Raw genomic sequence first — 23,562 nt, forward strand, 5'->3', positions numbered from 1 at the left:
CTGTAGCTTTGGGTAGCTTTTTTTTTTTAGCTTATATTTTTATTATATGTTTCCTTTTTGATATATTTTTAGAGTTCTAAGCTGAATCAGATATGCCTTTCAATACCCATTGAATGTCTGTAAGAGAAAGCCATAAACATGTATTTGCTTTATGTTCCCCAACTATTTCCATTGAGTCATCACTGAAGGAAGTGGTTCATGATTTTCTACAAGAGAGTTATTGTGAGCATTTATAAAGCCATCCCACTTATGAGTTAAATTTATTATGTTTGCCAGGCTAATCTGTTTTCTCTAATCGGACACTTAATCATCCCTTCTCCTCTCTGTATTATGGATTCATGAATATGAACCAAGGAGGAATGCTCAGTCAGGGCAAAATGATAAATTATCATTTCTTTTGGGGGGTATTTGTGATTAAATGCATCATAATAGAATTAAGATGAGATAAATCTTATAATTTTACTTCTTGATCCCTGCCAGGTATAGATAAAATGCATTCAGTTCAGAGTAAATTCAGTTTGATGCCCGAGTGAAATTTGCAGGGGAAACAGAGAGAACCTTGTAGTCCAGGAGAACCCTGAGTTCTCTCTTCCTTTTTACAGGAAGGAGTAATAGTTAATCACTCAGTGGTTCTCTATGGAGGAGCAGCACAGAATTCAAATTTCCGGGCGGAAGGAATGAGGAGTGAATCTTGGGCAGTTATAACCAAAGCTGATCTGAATCCAGAGCTGTGATCCCGGGATCTCATGGGCTTCACGTGGTATGGAATGGGAGCAGATGTCAGCTTACAACCAAATCACCATTTTCTATTACTTTGGTTATTCTGTTAACTGAAGCACCGTGCATGGCCCCCTCAGTTGTTGCCTAACTGGGTTGGTTGAAACACGTTGAAATAACTATAATGGAGATGATTTAGTCATGTTTGTTGCTAAATGAATAAAGTCCACATTCTAGCAAAAGCCTGTGATGTAACAAACCACTATTTGCCATATTAATACATGGAGACTAAAACCAGTTTGTATTGTGTGATGTCAGACAGAGTGCTCAACACAACGTTTTGGTGTGTGGATATTTACACACACACACACACACACACACACACACAAACACACACACACACATCAGTAAATACTTTCATATCCATAGTCTCATTTGATCCTCACAACAAACCCATGACTCCTCAGGTCCTGGAAAGTTGCCCTTGAGGCCTGAGCCTCAAAGCGTCTTACTCCATGTCTATGGGGATTGGACCAAGATCAGGCCTCTTACTGGAGAATTCTTCCTCTACCCAAACTCTCTCTTGTATTGGACAGTGAAAGCGAAGCCTTCCTTCTAGATTAAACAATCAAGCAAAACAAAAATGAAACAAAACCAGGAAGACACCCACATGCAAAACACCAGAAAAACAAAAGGCCTGTACAAAATGAGGTGAATGAGGCCTCGAGCACAAAACACTCTTAAGAAGATTTCCCAGTCTTAGCTGGGGTATTTGCTGAGGTGACAGAGTTTGCTGGCTACATGAGCATAGTTAAGTGAGAGTTGAGACAGTCACTCGAATAGTCCCACCCCTGTACCCCAAAATCCATGTTATTAAAGTAAAAGCTTTTTTCTTGACTGCAATATCTGGGCTCATGTCTGTTCAGACTAGATTTTTCTACAAAGTGCTCAAGCCTCTCATTCTGTCTGCTTTGTACATCCTCAGTCAGCATGATCGGATCTAGAAATCTCTTTCCCTGAAGAGTCCTCTTGCTGTGCGCATCCAGGCTATGTGATCTCTCTAGGATTACTACTTCTGAATCGTCATGTGCTTTTGAAATTACTAAGCTCGGTAAATCAGGTTGAACAAAGTCTCTGGGGCCACCAAGAGGATTGGTGGAGAAAAGAGTGATTTAATGAGGCCCCAGGTCAGAGGCACACAGAAACAAAGAAGGAAGGAAAGGGGTACGCTTTCTATAGAAGTTGCCTGCATTCCACCCCCCCCAAGAAAAAAGACAATGGAAAAGCCCTGAACAGTGAGTCAAGAGTCTTGGGTTCTAATCCCAGTTTTACCACTTACTAGCGCACGTTCCTTAAGCCTTCTAAGCCTCAGTTATACATGTGTGAAATAGGAAAAATAACACATATCCTGCCATTCTCATAGATCTGTGGAAAGGTCTTTAAAATATTCAAAACGCTTAATATAAGTAAGAGAGAATAAATTCAAATTATGCTCAGTCAATAGATACACTGAGATATCCTTGGAAATGATACTTGAATTTCACCATATTCAGGCAGAAAAATGGCTCAATATATACATAATATTCCTAGTCCTACTTTCCCTATTTGCCTCTTCCCATTTTAAATTCAGGGCCAGTAGTCTTATTTATTAATTGTAACATTTACATAGTGTAAATATCTGCCACTTAAAAGTGATACTGACAATGTAGTTAAGCCTTTATTGTCTTTTATTAGTCTAATAAATGAAAGCACATCACTAAAAGGAGGCCACAGATCTAAATGATTTCAGGGACTTTGCCGTAAGGCAAAATCCTACAATGCATCTGGGAAAAGGTAATTCTGACTTGGTTCTCTGTAAAATGCTAAATTTCTGCACAAAATCTTACAACACAAGTGTTTACAGGACTCTCGGTGACAAGAAAAGCGATAGTAAATGTGCCTCAGCACTAAAATTCCTGTATCCATGGAAACCTGTGAAGTTCTCTAAGCGCACACGCACGCAGCCTACGTATTTATTGAAGGCTGAGGCAGCGATCAGTAGGTTACTACGCTGTGAAAAGCTGACAGATTGCTGGGAGCTGCTCAGCACAACCGTGGATGTTTTTCTCCTGCTAAATGTAATTACAGAGAAATTCAGAAGTCTCAGACATGATGCAGAAAAAAAAAAAGCATGTTTATATATTTATAGGTACTTCTATCTCTCAGAATACGGTGTCCTTAAATCAGATATTTGACCAGAAAAGGCTTGAGAAACCATCAGTGTTTTTCTCCCCCCAACACTGGCCTTCCCCCAACATTTTTAGCTACATTGAGAAAGACTTTAGATTTTCCATGTGTGCACATTCAGATATTTCCTGACTGGCTGGAGAAAATGCTGCAAGTCTTTATCAGACTGATTATTTCTGGGAATTTGAATGTGTTCCTGGTCAGTGCTTCCAAATGTATAATTGGTTTAAAGGCAAAGAGCATAAAAACATAGGAAGGAAAGAATCATTTACAGATGATTCTATAAACGCTACAGATATTTGAAGTGTTTACATAGCCAAGGACCAATATTCTGATAAAATAAAAGGAATGTTGCTCATAGAGGTATATTCACATAGTGTTCTATTTTTTCCAAACATACATATCATCTCATTTAGGGGCAATATCAGTCTTTATGAGTATTACTATCCCCATTTTACCCTTCATTTACCTAGTCCTGGATTCTTTCTCAAATGTTATTCTAGATTTTAATGACTTAGAAATGGTCTGTGTTTTGGTTGAAATACATTGAAACAGGTAACACTGCTGAGTCCTTAAAAAGATGTTGTTTGGGGACACCTCAGTAGGTTAGGCAACTGACTCTTTTTTTTTTTTTAATATTTTATTTATTTGACAGACAGAGATCACAAGTAGGCAGAGAGGCAGGCAGAGAGAGAGAGAGAGGAGGAGTGGGGCTCGATCCCAGGACCCCGGGATCACGACCCGAGCCGAAGGCAAACGCTTTAACCCACTGAGCCACCCAGGTGCCCGGCATGTGACTCTTGATTTCAACTAGGGTGGTATCTCTGGGTCAAGAGATCAAGCCCCACGTCAGACCCTGGGTACTCAGCATGGAGTCTTCTTGAGATTCTCTCTCTCCCTCTTCTTCTGCCCCTCCCCAATTCATATGCTCTCAATAAATAAATAAATAGATAAATAAAATATTACAAAAGGAAAAAGACTGTGTTTTATCCTCACGGAAGTTTTCACATTAAAGATATTTTCATGTTTAGTACTCCGAAAATGTGCTGTGCAATGTGGTAGCCATTAGCTGCAGGCGACTGATGAGCATTTGAAATGTGGCTTGTCTCATTTTGAAATGATAATATTTGAATATATTGAGGTAAACTAACTATATGACTCAAATTCACCTGTTTCTTCTTACTTTTTAAATATGCTTACCAAAATATTTAAAATTACATATGTGGCTAGCATTCTATTTTCTACTGGACAGCTCTGTTCTCATGAAGCTGTCCCCAGCCTTTAAAAGGGGTCTTTTTCTCATCATTCCCAGTGTACCAGATTGGCTCATTCCTGTAATTAACCTGCCATACTTTTCACCAGAATAAAGAGATTAACAGCACTAATTGCTTTCACCTAAAAAAAAAAAAAAAAAAAAGTGCTTTATATTTGCTTTTTTTCTGGGCCAGGTTTTTCTCCTTTTCTCCCATCCAAGTCTCCCTGACAAAATCCCACTAAGCGAATCAACCCAGTTCCTTTTTCTTTGCTTCAAGAGAGGCAATGAGGAGAGTACCTGCCCTGGGAGACGCAGGAAACCCTGCCCTTGCCTGATGCACAGTTTGCCAGGGAAAGCACACAGGATACGAGACAAAATCTGTTAAGTACCTCACAAGAGAGGGCTGCTCCATGTTGAAATTGGCTCAGCCACTTCCAACTGTTCTGGAAAAATAGTTGAAGTACTTTTGTATTATCATCTTTTCTTATTGTAAGCCGAACATAGATTACAACCTGAGCTGTAATATCAATACCTGTGAATTGGCTATGTGACTTTTGTCAAGTCACATAAGCTCTCCAGTCCTCAGTTTTCTTTTATTCTATTCTATTTCTAATGGACTTTAATAATTAAGTAAATGTTAAAGGTAAACCCTAGGCTAAGGGTACAAAATGGCTCAGGACTCTAATGACTCTGTTCGAATTTGTAAAATGGGAAGAAAAGAACATCTGAAGAAACAGCAGTTTTGCTTCCAACTCTATCAGTAATACTTTCAGCCTTAAGTAGGAGAACAGCCCATCAATAGTGGCTTAGACAGGAGGAATTTAATATTTCTCATGTATTAAGAAATCTGAAGATAGACCCTCATTGGACTAATACCTTGCATGGAACCCCATCAGGAAATTCAAAACATACCTCGAATCTAACTTTTCTCCCTTCCTCACCACCCCCACCTGCAGCCAGCCACCATCATCATCTCTCACAGTATTTTTCTGTCTCCCAGTTTCCTCCCTTGCTCTCTCTCTTTTTTTTTTTTTTAACATTTCTGTATCCAATGGCCAAAAGCTTTTTTTTTTAAGTATCAGAAAGGTAAGATTAAAGTATCATGTTGTTTTCTTACACAAAATCTTCCAAAGATTTCTTATGTCTTTCAGAATGAAATTGAAAAGTCCTACCATGCTTTTCCAGCTTTAAATTATCTGGATGTCTGCTATCTCTCTTATCTCATTCCTCCATTCTCCCTGTTGCTTGCTCAGTTCTGGCCTCCCTGGCCTTCCTGGTGCAGGACCTTTGCATATGCTGTTCCCTTTTCCTGAAACACTTCTTCCTACACCCCAATATCTGCATAACTAACTCCCTCACTTCCTTTGTGTCTCTCAAATGTCACTTTATCAGACTTCCCTTGATCAAGCTATATAAAATGTCACCCTGTCACTCTCCAGTTCTCTTATTTTTCTTAACATTTTACATAGCTCCTAACTCTACCTGGTATATATTTATTTTTGGCTGTCTTTCTTTCTATTAAAGGTAAGTTTCCTGTAAACAGGGACTTGGTTTATTTTGTACAAATGGACATGTGAATTCCCAGCACTAGTACAGTCTGGTACAAAATAAGCATTCATTATATGGTGGCTGAATGAGTACTTGAGCAACTGAATGATACAAAGGCCCTCTGTTGGTGTCTTTGCAATCCCCTTGGTGTTCTCCTCCTTGGGGCAAGATGGCTGCAGCTGCCCCAACCACCATGTCCTCACGCAACCACCTTTAGAAGTAGGACGCATTGGGGACAGAATGTTTTCTTTCTGCACTTCTCTTTTAACAGAAAGACGAATACCTCCCCTAGAATCTTCCAGGAGACTTCCATTTAACTTTTACTGACTAGAACTGGCTCAAGGGCTACCTCAGTCTGAAAGAGAGGTGAGAAAGTATTTGGCCTTGAGAGAGAAAGAGAGAGAGACAGGCAAGGGAGAAAACTATGATTAATAAAATCACCAGGTCAATAAAATGTTATGCTTTCTATTACCCCAGTTATATCACGTGGCTGATTGATAAACCATGAGATCCAGAGGCAATCAATAGAGTGCTTTCACCCTGTAATTCTCCTGCTTTTTCCACCCTTCACATCTTGAAAGTATAGCCATTTATATGACTTATCTTTCCAATTTAATTACTGTTTCATTAAACAAAAACATTTTCAAATAATTACGTGGGAAAAAATACATATGTAATCCCACTAGATGAGGTTGATAGAAAAATATATTGAGGAGAGAGCTGGATAGACAGATGAAGGAAAATGACCAAAAGCATGCATATCTCAGAACAAGACAAAAGGAGAAAAGCTGGGGCACCTGGGTGACTTGGTGGGTTAAGCCTCTGCCTTCAACTCAGGTCATGATCTCAGGATCCTGGGATTGAGCCTGCTTCCCCCTCTCTCTCTGCCTGCCTCTCTGTCTACTTGTGATGGCCCTCTCTATCAAATAAATAAATAAAATTTTTTTGAAAAGGGAAAAGCTAAGGAAAGTTCGCTCTGCTGAGAGATTGACACAATCATATGGGTAAAGGAACTAGAGGGTGAGATTGGGGGTTGAGGACAGGAGCCAGAGACCATACTTTCCTACTTGATTTCACATCCTTATTCACACTTTGCAAAAGAACCAAGACCAGCTTTTTAAGTAACATTGTAAATCACACACTTAGAATGCTGCATAGGAATTCATTTTTCCTTTTTATTAAATTTTTATTTTTTATTAGCATATAATGAGTCATTTGTTTCAGGGGTACAGAGATGTGATTCATCAGACAGCATTCACCATAGCATATACCCTCCCCTATGTCCTTCACCTGACCACCCCATCCCTCTAACACCCCTCCCCTCCAGCAACCTTCAGTTTGTTTCCTGAGATTAAGAGTCTCTTATGGTTTGTCTCCCTCTCTGGTTTCATCTTGTTTCATTTCTCCTTCCCTTCCCCTATGATCCTCTGTCCTGTTTCTCAAATTCCTCATATCAGTGAGATCATATGATAATTGTCTTTTCCTGATTGATTTATTTCACTTAGCCTAATATGCTCTAGGTCCATCCACGTCATTGCAAATGACAAGATTTCGGGGGGGCTTTGATGGATGCATAGTATTCCATTGTTTTTATATACCACTTCTTCTTTATCCATTCATCTGTTGATGGACATCTCGGTTCTTTCCATAGTTTGGCTATTGTAGACATTGCTGCTATAAACATTCGGGTGCACTTCGGATCACTACATTTGTATCTTTAGGGTAAATACCCAGTAGTGCAGTTGCTGGGCCATAGGTTAGCTCTATTTTCAACTTTCTGAGGAACCTCCGCTCTGTTTTCCACAATGGCCGCACCAGCTTGCGCACCAGAAAGGAGGGTTCTCCTTTCTCCACATCCTTGCCAACACCTTCATTTTTCCTTTTAAGGAACTTCCCAAAGCTCAGTTCTGGGCAGGTTGATGCTGTGGCACATGACACAATCCTCCTAGCTCTAAGGGAATCTGGAAGAGACGCTAGGATTGCTGTACTCTCTTCATGTCTTTCATGAGCTACCAATGGCTTAATATCTCAACTGCAAGGTGAAGACGTGAAGTTCAGGTCTAACGTGTGGGGCAGTAGATGAGAAAGCAACCTGTACAGGACTCTAGATCATGACAGAAGAGGCCAGGAGAGCCTCCTTACCTTTTCACCTCAAGCATTCTGACACAGAGGAAAATAATGGTTCAGAGTCCCAGAACCCTGGAATCAGAAGGTGTGAAATGTACAGGTGCCAGCACTATCAGAGTTTCACATCAACCCCGCCTGCTGTGGGCAGGCAGACATTATGTGATCCTGCTCTTTCCTCCTGTAGCCATTCAAGGAGGAAGGAGAACTTTTCACGTTTTGTCATGATATTTAGGATGACATGCGAGGCAGACATTTTAAAATAAATGACATATGAATGCCTAGTCATTTAGATATCTTTTGCAACAAAGCACGGATGAGAAACAGGTAAAATGGACTTAGTGGAAATCACTGCTGGCTGTAAAATCTTTTGTCAAATCTGACGTCTGGCTAAACGAGAAAAACATGCAGCCAAGAATACTATATCCAGCTAGGCTATCATTGAAAATAGAAGGAGAGATTAAAAGCTTCCAGGACAAACAAAAACTGAAAGAATTTGCAAATACCAAACCAGCTCTACAGGAAATATTGAAAGGGGTCCTCTAAGCAAAGAGAGAGCCTACAAGTGGTAGATCAGAAAGGAACAGAGACCATATACAGTAACAGTCACCTTATAGGCAATACAATGGCACTAAATTCATATCTCTCAATAGTTACCCTGAATGTGAATGGGCTAAATGCCCCTGTCAAAAGACACAGGGTATCAGAATGGATAAAAAAACAAAACCCATCTATATGTTGCCTCCAAGAAACTCATTTTAAGCCCAAAGACACCTCCAGATTTAAAGTGAGGGGGTGGAAAAGAATTTACCATGCTAATGGACATCAGAAGAAAGCAGGAGTGGCAATCCTTATATCAGATCAATTAGATTTTAAGCCAAAGACTATAATAAGAGATGAGGAAGGACACTATATCATACTCAAAGGGTCTGTCCAACAAGAAGATTTAACAATTTTAAATATCTATGCCCCCAACGTGGGAGCAGCCAACTATATAAACCAATTAATAACAAAATCAAAGAAACACATCAACAATAATACAATAATAGTAGGGGACTTTAACACTCCCCTCACTGAAATGGACAGATCATCCAAGCAAAAGATCAGCAAGGAAATAAAGGCCTTAAACGACACACTGGACCAGATGGACATCACAGATATATTCAGAATATTTCATCCCAAAGCAACAGAATACACATTCTTCTCTAGTGCACATGGAACATTCTCCAGAATAGATCACATCCTCGGTCCTAAATCAGGACTCAACCAGTGTCAAAAGATTGGGATCATTCCCTGCATATTTTCAGACCACAATGCTCTAAAGCTAGAACTCAACCACAAAAGGAAGTTTGGAAAGAACTCAAATACATGGAGACTAAACAGCATCCTTCTAAAGAATGAATGGGTCAACCGGGAAATTAAAGAAGAATTGAAAAAAATCATGGAAACAAATGATAATGAAAATACAACGGTTCAAAATCTGTGGGACACAACAAAGGCAGTCCTGAGAGGAAAATATATAGCGGTACAAGCCTTTCTCAAGAAACAAGAAAGGTCTCAGGTACACAACCTAACCCTACACCTAAAGGAGCTGGAGAAAGAACAAGAAAGAAACCCTAAGCCCAGCAGGAGAAGAGAAATCATAAAGATCAGAGCAGAAATCAATGAAATAGAAACCAAAAAAACAATAGAACAAATCAACAAAACTAGGAGCTGGTTCTTTGAAAGAATTAATAAAATTGATAAACCCCTGGCCCGACTTATCAAAAAGAAAAGAGAAAGGACCCAAATAAATAAAATCATGAATGAAAGAGGAGAGATCACAACTAACACCAAAGAAATACAAACTATTATAAGAACATACTATGAGCAACTCTATGCCAATAAATTTGACAATCTGGAAGAAATGGATGCATTCCTAGAAACATATAAACTACCACAACTGAACCAGGAAGAAATAGAAAGCCTGAACAGACCCATAACCAGTAAGGAGATTGAAACAGTCATTAAAAATCTCCAAACAAACAAAAGCTCAGGGCCAGACGGCTTCCCGGGGGAATTCTACCAAACATTTAAAGAAGAACTAATTCCTATTCTCCTGAAACTGTTCCAAAACATAGAAATGGAAGGAAAACTTCCAAACTCATTTTATGAGGCCAGCATCACCTTGATCCTAAAACCAGACAAGGATCCCACCAAAAAAGAGAGCTATAGACCGATATCCTTGATGAACACAGATGCGAAAATACTCAACAAAATACTAGCCAATAGGATTCAACAGTACATTAAAAAGATTATTCACCACGACCAAGTGGGATTTATTCCAGGGCTGCAAGGTTGGTTCAACATCCGCAAATCAGTCAATGTGATACAACACATCAATAAAAGAAAGAACAAGAACCATATGATACTCTCAAGATGCTGAAAAAGCATTTGACAAAGTACAGCATCCCTTCCTGATCAAAACTCTTCAAAGTGTAGGGATAGAGGGCACATACCTCAATATCATCAAAGCCATCTATGAAAAACCCACCGCAAATATCATTCTCAATGGAGAAAAACTGAAAGCTTTTCCGCTAAGGTCAGGAACACAGCAGGGATGTCCATTATCACCACTGCTATTCAACATAGTACTAGAGGTCCTAGCCTCAGCAATCAGAAAACAAAAGGAAATTAAAGGCATCCAAATCGGCAAAGAAGAAGTCAAATTATCACTCTTCGCAGATGATATGATAGTATATGTGGAAAACCCAAAAGACTCCACTCCAAAACTGCTAGAACTTGTATAGGAATTCAGTATAGTGTCAGGATATAAAATCAATGCACAGAAATCAGTTGCATTTCTCTACACCAACAGCAAGACAGAAGAAAGAGAAATTAAGGAGTCAATCCCATTTACAATTGCACCCAAAACCATAAGATACCTAGGAATAAACCTAACCAAAGAGACACAGAATCTATACTCAGAAAACTATAAAGTACTCATGAAAGAAATTGAGGAAGACACAAAGAAATGAAAAAATGTTCCATGCTCCTGGATTGGAAGAATAAATATTGTGAAAATGTCTATACTACCTAAAGCAATCTACACATTTAATGCAATTCCTATCAAAGTACCATCCATCTTTTTCAAAGAAATGGAACAAATAATGCTAAAATTTATATGGAACCAGAAAAGACCTCGAATAGCCAAAGGGATATTGAAAAAGAAAGCCAACGTTGGTGGCATCACAATTCCGGACTTCAAGCTCTATTACAAAGCTGTCATCATCAAGACAGCATGGTACTGGCACAAAAACAGACACATAGATCAATGGAACAGAATAGAGAGCCCAGAAATAGACCCTCAACTCTATGGTCAACTAATCTTCGACAAAGCAGGAAAGAATGTCCAATGGAAAAAAGACAGCCTCTTCAATAAATGGTGCTGGGAAAATTGGACAGCCACATGCAGAAAAATGAAATTGGACCATTTCCTTACACCACACACAAAAATAGACTCAAAATGGATGAAGGACCTCAATGTGAGAAAGGAATCCATCAAAATACTTGAGGAGAACACAGGCAGCAACCTCTTTGACCTCTGCTGCAGCAACATCTTCCTAGGAACAACGCAAAAGGCAAGGGAAGCAAGGGCAAAAATGAACTATTGAGATTTCATCAAGATCAAAAGCTTTTGCACAGCAAAGGAAACAGTTAACAAAATCAAAAGACAACTGACAGAATGGGAGAAGATATTTGCAAACGACATATCAGATAAAGGACTAGTGTCCAGAATCTATAAAGAACTTAGCAAACTCAACACCCAAAGAACAAATAATCCAATCAAGAAATGGGCAGAGGATATGAACAGACATTTCTGCAAAGAAGACATCCAGATGGCCAACAGACACATGAAAAAGTGCTCCATATCACTCGGCATCAGGGAAATACAAATCAAAACCACAATGAGATATCACCTCACACCAGTCAGAATGGCTAAAATCAACAAGTCAGGAAATGACAGATGCTGGCGAGGATGCGGAGAAAGGGGAACCCTCCTACACTGTTGGTGGGAATGCAAGCTGGTGCAGCCACTCTGGAAAACAGCATGGAGGTTCCTCAAAATGTTGAAAATAGAACTGCCCTATGACCCAGCAATTGCACTATTGGGTATTTACCCTAAGGATACAAACGTAGTGATCCAAAGGGGCACATGCACCCGAATGTTTATAGCAGCAATGTCCACAATAGCCAAACTATGGAAAGAACCTAGATGTCCATCAACAGATGAATGGATCAAGAAGATGTGGTATATATACACAATGGAATACTATGCAGCCATCAAAAGAAATGAAATCTTGCCATTTGCGACAACATGGATGGAACTAGAGCGTATCATGCTTAGCGAAATAAGTCAAGCAGAGAAAGACAACTATCATATGATCTCCCTGATATGAGGAAGTGGTGATGCAACATGGGGGCTTAAGTGGGTAGGAGAAGAATCAATGAAACAAGATGGGATTGGGAGGGAGACAAACCATAAGTGACTCTTAATCTCACAAAACAAACTGAGGGTTGCTGGGGGGAGGGGGTTTGGGAGAAGGGGGTGGGATTATGGACATTGGGGAGGGTATGTGCTTTGGTGAGTGCTGTGAAGTGTGTAAACCTGGTGATTCACAGACCTGTACTCCTGGGGATAAAAATATATGTTTATAAAAAATAAAAAATTAATTAAAAAAAAATAGAGGTGTCATTTACATATAAATGACACCTCTATTTTTTGTATATGTAAATTACAAATGTGGCTGTAAAACTTGTTCCAGGTATTACAGGTTAAATTACTTTCTGTATCTTCTTACAACTTGTAAGTTTGATTTTTCAGATTTCCTTTTGCCCACTTGAAGAATGTCAGGAATTTAAGAATTTGTTTAACTTAGGTCTATCTCCCCTACCACATAGTATTATGTCACCATAATGAACAATTGGTATTTAGATAGATAAGCATTTTCAGACACATTTTTGGATTTTCTGTGAAGTTGAATAAACATGAAACCTAATATGTTTAAAAAAAAAAAAATCTGACGTCTGGGATAAGGACACAGGCTCGTTGCCCTCTGTTCACACATGGTGCATCTTGGTATCAAATTGGCGCTTTCTCTAATCTATTAAAAACTGGCTTTCAGTTGAAAGAAAATAAAAAGAGACTGGACAATAAAGCTGAACACATTGCCCTTGAGATCATTGATTTTCCACCAATTTTTAGTGCTTGTCATATATGACACCTTGACCGGGCTGTGCTGTAAGAGGTCAAAAGGACATATTCCCAGATTTTCTATGGTAGTTTACCCATGCATAGCCCTGTGACTGACCGTGGCAGATCACTTTACCTCCCTGTCCCCAAATTTCCTATTTTCTCTGAAAACCTACTTTTTCTGGTTAATGCAAGGATTGAACAAATTAATAAGTAATAAAAATGTGGAATAATGCTTGATAAATGTTATGTAGGTGTCAGCTATTCTTATCGTTGTTGTTACCCAAAATAGATATGTGGTCAGTGAGTGGACACTTGAATGAATATGGTGGAAGTGAAACTTTGAAAAAGTAGATTCAAGGACAGAAGAAACATAAGTATTTTCTAAGTAAAAAAGAATTGCAAAACCCATTAATAAGACATTGTAGGATGTTGTTTATTTCAAAAGATATAAAAGACATTGTCTTGCATAAAATGGATCATAGATGCCCATTTTTCTCTGGTTTGGACTGTACATAAAACTAGACTCATCACCAAACTGGCTGGAAAATTAATCATTCAATCCAGGACACTAAATCATTGAAAACAAGTTTTTAGCTCAGACTGACCTTGTTTTCTTTCTCTGCCCAAACGGATGGATTCCATTGGGTGGTAGAACCAGCTGAACAGGTATCTCTTCCATCCTCTAGGCTACTTGGAACTGCCTTTTTGTTTTGTTTTGTTTTTGTTTTTAGCAGATAAATAATCTTTACTCTTCCCAGAGCAATGTGAAGCATAGCTTGTTAATGTTAAACTTTAAATCGTGATTCTCTGTGGCTTATTGCTATAAGAAATGTCAAGAATCCTTGGGCTTCTGATTCTCAATATCTGTCTTAACCCAGCTAATATTGTCAGCTTAGAGGCCAGGGCCTAGCATTTTGCATATAAAGTACAGAAAGATTATCCATGGTAAATTGGCTGGTGGTGGGTCCAGGGGCGAACACACACTTGAGAGTGCTGGGTCTCCATGACGTCGCAGGTGCAAAGCAGTCCCCCCATGCACACAAGAGCGACTCTGTAAAGCACAGCCCAGTACTCTTCGCACTGATATTTAATGGGCATAGTCTCTTATGAATATCCAGGTTAACCATTAGACATACTTCCTGGACTGGTTAGAAAGAGCAGTAGTATCTCCAGAATGCCTGGAAACTACTGGAAAAATATAAGTAAACAAGTAGAAGAAAATTGAAGGGAAAAGAAATACAAAGAGTTCCACTACCAAGGAAGCATCCACTTTTTTTGCAGTTATTTTTCCTGCCCATCCCGGACCACCCACCTCAGTTTAACCTCCTGACACAGATGTGATCACGTTCCTCTGCTGATTAAATCCTTCTCCACCACCTGCAGGATAAAGTGTAAATTCCTCAGCCCTTCCTTTCAGTCTTGATATTATCCCATTACACCGTTCAGACTTCACCTCCCATTTCTACCTCCATCTCCCACCCAGCCACCTCCAGTCCTACACCATATGTCCTCCCTGCATTTGAACTATTTAAAATTCCATGACCATGACATGTGTCATCTTATCTCCATGTCCATTATGCCCTTTTGCCTCCTGTTTCAATGGAAAAACTCCTCAGATCTCAAGGCCCGGTTACCAGTGTTACCACTCTGAAAATGAACAGCATTTTCCCTTCTTCCATTGCATTTCATTTGTAACTTTCTGGAACAATGCCTGACATAGGTGCTTTCCTCTCTTCTCTGACCTCCTCAGCATCAAAAGTATTGATGGTTTTGTGACCTATTATTCACATTTGTGTCCCTAATAGCTAACTCAGGATTGCAGGTGTTAGGGTGGTTAAATGATATTAGAAGAATGAAAAAGTGAACATTGCCTTTGCTTTATTTTCTGTCTCCTTACAGTCATTTTGGCCCTTCTCATCAGGGAGTCATTTTGCCAATCCTAAGTGCCAATTCTTGCTGTTCTTATACCGGCATTTCTGCAAGACCTCAAAAACGAATGGCAGGAAGGTGCATCTCCCTAACTCCTCGAGGGTAAATGAAGGATGTTCTATGGATAATTATCACACAAAATTATAATCTGGTAAAAACAGCTGCCCTCTGTCACCTGCTGTCACCAGGACTGCTACTGAAACCACTTGCAAATTCTGATTTCTGACAACTCAGAAGCTGTTCAGCAGCCTCCCCACTGACTTGCTTTCGGCAGAGCTGAGAAAGCACTGGCTTGTAGTCAGAAGGCCTGAATTCTGGTCTTGGCTCTGTAGCTTGAAATCCATATGACTTAATGTAGGCCACATAGAGCTGGGTCTGTTTCTTCATGTGCAAAAAAACAAGGAAAATGATCCTTTCCCCAGCCTGCTGACCTTGTTAGATTTTTATGAAGTTCAGAGGCTGTAAAGAATTTGAAATCACTTTACAAAATAGAAAATTCACTGGGGAGATGGAGGGTAGTGATTTAGCATTATTTATTCCTTAATATTGGCCATCTGAGGTTTTTCTATTTTTTCTTCAGGAAGATCAAATTAAACACAATGCCTAAAATAGAGGCATTTATTTCTTCGGGAAGCTCAAACTAAATACAATGGCTGAAACATATTCTGTTATCCAAGTGAAAGACCAAACTCTACACCAGTAACCTGGGACATCTCCAAGCTACTCTGCAAAGCAGATTGACCAGTTGCACCTTTGGTACCATTTAAAAGTAACACCAGATGTCTGGCTCCATTTAGCTACATGAGAATTATGGAGGATTGATTATAGGACAAATAAAAACCATGTCCTAGAAATGTGTGTACACGTCCCTGAGAAGTGATTAACTAGCTTGCATGGACATTTCTGGTTATATCCCTTGAGCAATATAGTGGCTCTATGTCATCAGACACAGAATAGGACAGTCTTGTTCTGCTTAGATTAGCATTCTACATCTACTTTGATTAAAGTTATTAAAAGCCAGGTGGGATAAATGATGAAGAAAACTGTAGCAGACAATAACAGTAGCAAACACTTCCAGCACGCTCAACTAGTACTAGGCACAGTCCTCAGGGATTATCCTATATTACTTTCACCCACACAACAGTTCTTTGAGAGGCAGGTTCCTTTGATAACCTTATTTTACACTGAGGAAAATTAACTCACACACCTACAGAGTGTAGACAAAGGACACAAACCCAACTCCACCTGACTCGGCAACCTGGAAGCTTAACTCTCTGTGGGGCCTGGCTTACATATGTGAGGACCACCAGCAGCTAAAATTTCCTTGAGGCAAACGCTCTCTCTTTTTGCCTAAAAAGTCTGAGGTGTAAATATTCTGTATGGTTTGTCTGTATAGTTAACTTCAATAAATTCAAATGGGAGGAAATTCCAAAGTATGGATGATTGTCTATTTTTTCAGATTGTTATACAGTGGTTGATATCCTATCCAGAAACTTTTACTTCTTGCTCAATAAAAGAATCCAACTTCTATTTGAACTGGTAATATGTTCATCTGAAACTTATATTTCCCAGCCTCCCCGATGCTATGTGTAACTATGTAACTCTTACGTGCAATATGATGGTAATGGAAGTAGTACCCTATCATAGTTTGTGGTAGTTCCAGAAAAGGGAGTTCACAGAGCTGGCAGTGTACCTTTCTTTCACTTGTTTTTCTCTTTCCCTTATGTGAGTTTTAGATATGTTTGGAGCTCCAGTAGTTGTGCTGGATCATGAATGGCCTTGAGGATGAAAACCATATGCAGAGACAGAAAGAGAGAGAGAAGGAACCCGAGATTCCAGTTCTTTTTTTGGAGCATTCTGTCAACACCAGATAGCTTCCTCTACCTCCTTTTATATTAGAAAAAGATAAATCCTCAGTGTTTAAGTAGATGTTATTTTAGTTTTTCTCTTACATGCAGCCAAAACTAATCCTAACCAATATGAAGATTACTTGGAAATTTTTTGGTTTCATCTGTGTTTCATAGACCTTTCACTCTAGATCAGTGCCCCAACTGCAGAAAATTGTATTATAAATTATATTCACTCTGCTTCATTTTTAGAAATTTTTATTTATTTATCTTGAGACAGAGAGAGAGCACATGTGCATGAGAGTGGGGGCTGGGGGGAGGTGGCGAGGAGGGGCAGAGGGAGAGGGAGAGAGAGAATCTTAAAGCAGTCCCTTGCCCAGCACAAAGCCCAGCACTGGGCTCAAGCTCACGACCTTGAAATCATAACGTGAACCAAACTCAAGAGACAGATGTCAACGGACTGAGTCACCCAGGCAGCCCTCATTTTGCTCAATTTTTAATAAAACCCAAAAAAAGAAATTTTAAGTAGAAAAAAAGCTGAATTTATTGATTAAAATGAAATCTGGAGATTTAATTTTTTTCTAGATCTAATTGGATTTGAATCCAACAAAAAAGAAAGAGAAGAAACCTATTTTAAGTTTCAGTGCTCTCCAAGATAGGCACACAGTGGGGCCTGTATGTTATTGTATGTAATAAATTACCTGAATCACCCACACTGAGCCTGATTGTGTGGATTGATTACTGAAGATCAAAGAGTCCAACTGGGATTTGTCTATGTTTGAAATAAATCATGAAATTTACAAAACCCTAGTGTATTCCTTAAACACCTTCAATTTTTTTATGTCTCAGAACATTGTAAAATATAGTTGACCCTTGAACAACACTGGTTTAAACTGCTTGGGTCCACATATGTGCAATATTTTTCTAATAAATGCAGTACTGTAAATGTATTTTCTCTTCCTTATGATTTTCTTATAGCATTTTCTTTTCTCTGGTTTATTTTATTATAAGAATATAGTATATAATACATATCACATGAAAAAATATGTGTTAATTGACTGTACATGTTATCAGTAACCTACTGGTCAACAGTAGTCTATTAGTAGTTAAGTTCTGAGGGAGTCAAAAGTTATATGCATGGGGGTTTGGTGGCCCTAACCCCTGCATTGTTTAAGGGTCAGTTGTATATCCATTAAAAAGTGTTCTGAGGAGACTGACTTCTGGCATGACAGCATGAGAAACTCCAGTGATACATTTCCCAGTGAAACTTGTAAAAATCCTTAAAAGACAAAAAAAATTAAAGCTCCTAGAAATGATTGTAAGAGCAAAGAGGAAATGAAGAAATATCTATTCAAGAATATCTATGAAAATTCGGTAATAAAAGTGAGAGTTTGTGATATTTGAATTACATTTAGGCAGATTGTTTCTTGCCACAAATTCCAATTCTGCTTTTAAATTTCTAAATTATATTCACCTTTGGCTTCCTTCCTTTGACCTGGATACAAAAATTTTAGAGCTTAATAAATGTAATGTTTAAATGTAGTAAGTCCCTTTGAGGTAAAATTCCTGACACCATGACTAGCCATTATAAGCAACTAAAAAATAATAGCCACCACTCCCATGAGAATACACCATCATTATCACCTCCACCATCACTCAGGTTCTTGACACATCACCTTTGCCCTCTTTTACCTGGTACTTTCTGGTATTTTCATCTGAATTTGTTTTTAGCTTCTCCATGTTATTGGTGTGTGCATGTTCATACACGTGAGTGCTTGTGTTTGTCTTTCTGTGTTTGTGTGTAAACTGAAAATTTCCTAAATCCTTTAAGAAGTAGTTAAATATAGTTAAATAATTTCATTGAGGACTACTACAGAGACCTGCAATTAACTACCAAAAGTTATAATCACTTTGCTAAGGAGCTCAAATGTGTTCTTACCGCTTATAGCTGTCAAGTGTAATGGCTGCAAATGTCCACCTTTTTGCTCCTTTTATTCCCAGACAATTACATTAGGTTTGTCTATTAAGCCTTAGAGTGATTTTCAGCTCCCTGTTAAAAGAAGAAAGGTGGGTAAGAGGGAAGTTTATAGCAATAAAGGCCTCCCTCTAAAAGCAAGAAAAATCTCAAATAAGCAACCTAAGCTTATATCTAAAGGAGCTAGAAAAAGAACAACAAAGTCTAAAGCCAGCAGAAGGTAGGAAATAATAAAGATTAGAGCAGAAATAAAAGATATGGGAAGAAAAGCAAAAAAAAAAAAAAAAAAAAAAAAAAAAAAACCAGATTGATGAAACCAGGAACTAGTTCTTTGAAAAAAATCAATAAAATTGATAAACCTGTAGCAAAACTTAGCAAGAAAAAAGAGAAAGGACTCAAATAAATAAAATCATAAGTGAGAAAGGACATGTAACAATCAATATCAGAAAAATACAAATAATTATAAGAGAATATTATGAAAAAAAACCATGTCAGAAAGTTGGACAACCTAGAAGAAATAGATAAATTCCTAGAAACATCCAAACTACCAAAACTAAAACATTAAGGAATAGAAAATTTGAGCATACCCAGCAAACAAATTGAATCAGTAATCAAAAAACTCCCAGCAAACAAAAGTCCTGGGTCAGATGGATTCACAAGCAAATTCTATCAGACATTTAAAGAATAGTTAATATCTATTCTTCCCAAACTATGCCCAAAAAATAAATAAATAAATAAATAAATAAGGCTGGAAAATTTCCAAATTTATTCCCTGAGGCCAGTATTATTATCCTGATACCACAACCAGATAAAGATATGAATAAAAAGAGAATTACAGGCCAATATCCCTGATGAATATAGATGCAAAAATGCTCAACAATATGTCAGCAAACCAAATGGAACAATACATTAAAAAAAAAAAAAAAACCCATTCGCCACAATCACTTGGGATTTATTCCTGGGTTGCAAGAATGATTCAATATTTGCAAATCAATCAATGTGATATGTCACATTAGTAAGAGAAAGGATAAGAACCACATGATCATTTCAATAGATGCAGAAAAAGCATTTGACAAAATACGACATGAATTCATGATAAAAACCCTCAACAAAGTAGGTTTACAAGAAACATACTTCAACATAATAAAGGCCATATATGAAAAACCACAGCTAACATGATATTCAATGGTGAAAAACAGAACTTTTCCCCCAAGGTCAGGAATAAGACAAAGGTGTCCACTTTTCACCACTTTTATTCAGCATAGTACTAGAAACCCTAGCCAGAACAATCAGGCCTCAAAAAGAAATAAAAGCATCCAAATTGGTCAGAAAGAAGTAAAACATCCATTATTTGCAGATGACATGATACTCTATATAGAAAACCTAAAAGACTCCACTAAAAAGCTGCTAGAGCCTAAAACAAAATCAGGTAAGTAGTGCAATACAAAATCAATGTACATAAATTTGTTGCATTTTTATACACTAATAATGAAGCAGCAGAAAGAGAAATTAAGAAAGCCATCCCATTTACAATTGCACCAAGGATAGTAAGATACTTAGGAATAATCCTAACCAAAGAAGTGAAAGATCTGTACTCTGAAAACTATAAAACACTGACATAAATAAATGGAAAGACATTCCATGTTTATGGATTAGAAGAACAAATATTATTAAAATGTCTATAATAAGCAAAGCAATCTACACATTTAATGCAATCTTTATCAAAATGCCAACAGCATTTTTCATAGAATTAGAACAAATAATTCTACAATTTGTATGAAACCACAAAAGACTCCAAATAGCCAAAGCAATCTTGAAAAAGAAGAGCAAAGCTGGAGATGGCTCAATTCTGGGCTTTAAGTTATATTACAAAGTTATAGTAATCAAAACAAAATGGTACTAGCACCAAAAAAGGCATGTAGATCATTGGAACAGAATAGAAAACTCAGAAATAAACCCACAATTATATGGTCAATTAATCTTCAACAAAGCAGGAAAGAATATCCATGGGAAAAAGACAGTCTCTTAACACATGGTGTTAGGAAAATTTGACAGCTACATGGAAAAGAAAGAAACTGGACCACTTTCTTATGCACACACAAAAAATAAATTCAAAATTGTTTAAAGACCTAAATGTGAGACCTGAAACCGTAAAAATCCAAGAGAAGAACACAAGCAGTAACTTTTATGACATTGGCCATTAACAACTTCTTTCTAGTAAGGGAAACAAAAGCAAATTTAAACCAACAGGACTGCATCAAAATAAAAAGCTTCTGCACAGTGAAGGAAACAATCAACAAAACTAAAAGGCAACCTACAGAATAAGAGAAGATATTTGCAAATGATGTAACTGATAAAGGAGTAATATCCAAAATATATAAAGAACTTATAAAATAAATAATCCAATTTAAAAATGAACCAAAGACATAAATATACATTTCTCCAAAGATGTACAGATGGCTAACAGACACATGAAAGGCTTTTCATTATTACTGCTCATGAGGAAAATGCAAATCAAAATCATAGTGAAATATCACCTCACATCTGTCAGAATGGCTAAAATCAACAACACAAGAAACAACAGCTGTTGGTGAAGATGTGGAGAAAAAGGAAATTTGTGTATTGTTGGTGGAAATGCAACCTGGTAAAGCCACTGCAGAAAACAGCATGGAGGTTTCTCAAAAAGTTGAAAATAGAACTACCGTAGGATCCAGCAATCACACTAGTAGGTATTTACCCAAAGAATACAAAACACTAATTCAAAGGGACATAGGCACCCCTATGTTTACAGCAGTGTTATTTATAATAGTTAAAATATTGAAGCAGCCCAAGTGTCCATTGACTAATGAATGGACAAATTAGATGTGGTGTGTATATACAGTGGAATATCACTCAGTAATAAAAAAGAATGAAATCGTAGCATTTGCAAAGACCTGGATAGAGCTAGAGAGTATAATGCTAAGCAAAATAAGTCAGAGAAAGACAAATACTATATTATTTCACTCATATGGAATTTAAGAAACAAAATGAGCAAAGGGGGGGGGAAGATAGAGAAAAATCATGAAACACACTCTTTTTTTTTTTTTAATATTTTATTTATTTATTTGACAGACAGAGATCACAAGTAGGCAGAGAAGCAGGTAGAGAGAGAGGGGGAAGCAGGCTCCCTGGTGAGCAGAGATCCTGGGATCATGTCCTGAGCCGAAGGCAGAGGCTTTAACCCACTGAGCCACCCAGACACCCACACACTCTTATTTACAGAGAACAATATGATGGTTACCAGAGGGGAATAGGTGAAATAAGTGATACAGATGAAGGAGTGCATTTGCGGTGATGAGCACCAGGTGATGCATTACTAAATTCTACAGCTGAAACTAATATAATGTAGTATGTTAACTGATTGGATTTTTTTTTTAAGGAGAAAAATAGAGAATTCGTTTTCTCCTTATTAGATATATGAAATTTAGGTGAGTTAGGATTGTCTATTTTGGAATATGGTACCAATGAGACCATTTCATGGTGTACCTAAAATATCAAAGTATGTGTATATGTATATGTGTGTGTATAAGTATATGTATATTCTGGGCCTTCCTCAACTATATATATACAATATATATAAAAGTCACTAGTTGAATTTCTCAGGACAGAGGATAAATGTTGAAACAAAATGTTTTATTTTTCTCACCTGATAATAGTCCCTTCTTCCCTCCTCTGATTTTCCAAAACAAACAATTAAAATGAAAACTTAATTGAAAGTTACCATCTGGTAAGTTTAGTCAAATAGGATTTTGTTGTACCTGAATACCATTGTACCCTTAACTCAAGCATCTGAATATTTTCTATTTTTGTAACTCAATTAAGTGTGACTAACTTCACATTGAGTTAATCATTAAAGCAAAGATCATTAAAATGCCGATATAAAATGTTTTGTTTTCATTGCTTTTTGAACAGTGGGAAAAATTAAATAAGTATTCAAAAGAGAAGGTAGTATGAAAATTTGCATGAAGAAATTCAACCAACTGTAATATGCCAAAATAAATATCTCTACTTAATAAATATCAGAATCTTTTATAGGGAGGTAAAGAGAAAAGCATTCCATTCTTAAGAATAATGGATGTTGCCTTTTACTAAACTTAAGTAGTGTGCTAATAATTGACACTATTCTTATTGAAGAATAACAGCAAAGGAGTACCCTACATTTAAGTAGTAGTTTTTAGTTCCTGAATCCCCAAATATTATTTGTTTTGCTTTCAACTATACTGTAAGAATAGAGGAGACATTGTTCTACTTTATTTAGATTTCATATTGCTATATGAAACTAGAAGTTAGGTACTGTAAGGTTTTACAGGCGAGATAAACACAACACCAGGCGAGGTAGATTTATTGAAGGTGCCCTCAGGTGACGTTCAGTGACTCTGGAGAGAAGAGTCAGGAAAGTCGCACTGGGAGGGAGTTGGTGGGGTCTTTTATGGGGCCAAGGCAGGGCATGGGTTCACATCCATATCTGGTAAGGTATTTGGTGATCGGAGGGTTGGGAAAGTCTTGATGCTCCTGTTTCCTGCATAAGTATCAGGTTACTTGTGGAGATGTGACCTGGGCATACATCCTTATGGTGGGATAGTCAAGAGTTAAGGAAAGGGGGGGCTAGAAGATGGCGGCCCAGTGGTCATTTTTATTGTTTCTCCTGCATTCCCAGAGCCGCCGA

This window comes from Mustela erminea, chromosome 1 (genome assembly GCF_009829155.1).
Source record: "Mustela erminea isolate mMusErm1 chromosome 1, mMusErm1.Pri, whole genome shotgun sequence".
In the NCBI taxonomy this organism is placed as follows: domain Eukaryota; kingdom Metazoa; phylum Chordata; class Mammalia; order Carnivora; family Mustelidae; genus Mustela; species Mustela erminea.